General features: G+C 35.6%; 1 non-coding gene across 1 annotated transcript; it reads right to left on the reverse strand.

The window, feature by feature from the left end:
• Positions 1 to 1,105: 1,105 nt before the first annotated feature.
• Positions 1,106 to 1,213, reverse strand: LOC139038133 (U6 spliceosomal RNA). Its single transcript, XR_011491076.1, has one exon. It is a non-coding gene; the product is annotated as a U6 spliceosomal RNA (small nuclear RNA).
• Between the last annotated feature and the right edge of the window lie 492 nt (positions 1,214 to 1,705).

Below are 1,705 nucleotides of genomic sequence, written 5' to 3' on the forward strand. Positions count from 1 at the left end.
TTGTTGGTTATTCAGAAGCGTGTTATTTAGCCTCCATATGTTGGAATTTTTAATAGTTTTTTTTTTTTTTTCCCTGCAATTGGTATCTAGTCTTACTGCATTGTGGTCAGAAAAGGTGACTGGAATGATTTCAATTTTTTTGAATTTACCAAGGCTAGATTTATGGCCCAGGATGTGATCTATTCCAGAGAAGGTTCCATGTGCACTTGAGAAAAAGGTGAAATTGATTCTTTTGGGGTGAAATGCCTTATAGATATCAATTATGTCTAGCTGGTCCATTGTGTCATTAAAGTTTGTGTTTCCTTGTTAATTTTCTGTTTAGTTGATCTACCCATAGGTGTGAGTGGGGTATTAAAGTCTCCCACTATCATTGTGTTATTGCTAATTTCCCCTTTCATACTCGTTAGCATTTGCCTTACATATTGTGGTGCTCCTATGTTGGGTGCATATATATTTATAATTGGTATATCTTCTTCTTGGATTGATCCTTTGATAATTATGTAGTGTCCTTCTTTGTCTCTTTTTACAGCCTTTATTTTAAAGTCTGTTTTATCTGATATGAGTATTGCGACTCTTGCTTTCTTTTGGTCTCCATTTGCATGAAATATTTTTTTTCTAGCCCTTCACTTTCAGTCTGTATGTGTCCCTTGTTTTGAGGTGGGTCTCTTTAAACAGCATATATAGAGGTCTTATTTTTGTATCCATTCAGCCAGTCTTTGTCTTTTGGTTGGGGCATTCAACCCATTTACATTTAAGGTAATTATTGATAGGTATGGTCCCGTTGCCATTTGCTTTGTTGTTTTGGGTTCTGTGTTTCCTGTCTAGAGATGATCCTTTAGCATTTGTTGAAGAGCTGGTTTGGTGGTGCTGAATTCTCTCAGCTTTTTCTTGTCTGTAAAGCTTTTGAATTCTCTTTCGTATCTGAATGAGATCCTTGCTGGGTACAGTAATCTGGGTTGTAGGTTATTCTCTTTCATAAGTTTAAGTATGTCCTGCCATTCCCATCTGGCCTGAAGTTTCCATTGAAAGATCAACTGTTATCCTTATGGGAATCCCTTTGTGTGTTATTCGTTGTTTCTCCCTTGTTGCTTTTAATATTTGTTCTAAAAATATGGAACACTTCACGAATTTGGCATGTCATTCTTGCGCAGGGGCCATGCTAATCTTCTCTGTATCGTTCCAATTTTAGTAAATGTGCTGCCAAAGCGAGCACTTAACACTCAGTTTTAAGTTGATCAAGGTAAAGCTTCACAAAAGTCCTACACTATTACATAAAATTAAAATGTCTTGGGTATAGCAACAAACATTTGACTTCGTATTGAAATTGTGTTGATAACCTTTACTAGTTTGAATTTTCAGCCCTTTATGTCTAAAATTCTGAGAATTAACTGCTATTACTGGTTCTGTAATTAATTCTAAATGGGGAAGATGTAGGAGGTAGATGATTTAAAGTTTCCTTTTAACTGAACACAGTCCTTTATTTGCCATAAATATGTTTCCTAAGTTACAAGGCAAAAAAGGGTCTTGAACAAGAATTCTACTCTTTGATTAATTAGAACATTTAGTTGAGAGCCAGTTCCAAGAAAAAGTTCAGAGAGAATTTTATTTTTAGAGGACTCATCTCCCCGTTAACAAGAATAATGAAATGAGTGAATCATATAATGCAATTGGAGCCTGGTCCTGGCAATTATGCAGCCATTTACCC

This window comes from Odocoileus virginianus, chromosome 13, assembly GCF_023699985.2.
Source record: "Odocoileus virginianus isolate 20LAN1187 ecotype Illinois chromosome 13, Ovbor_1.2, whole genome shotgun sequence".
NCBI lineage: Eukaryota > Metazoa > Chordata > Mammalia > Artiodactyla > Cervidae > Odocoileus > Odocoileus virginianus.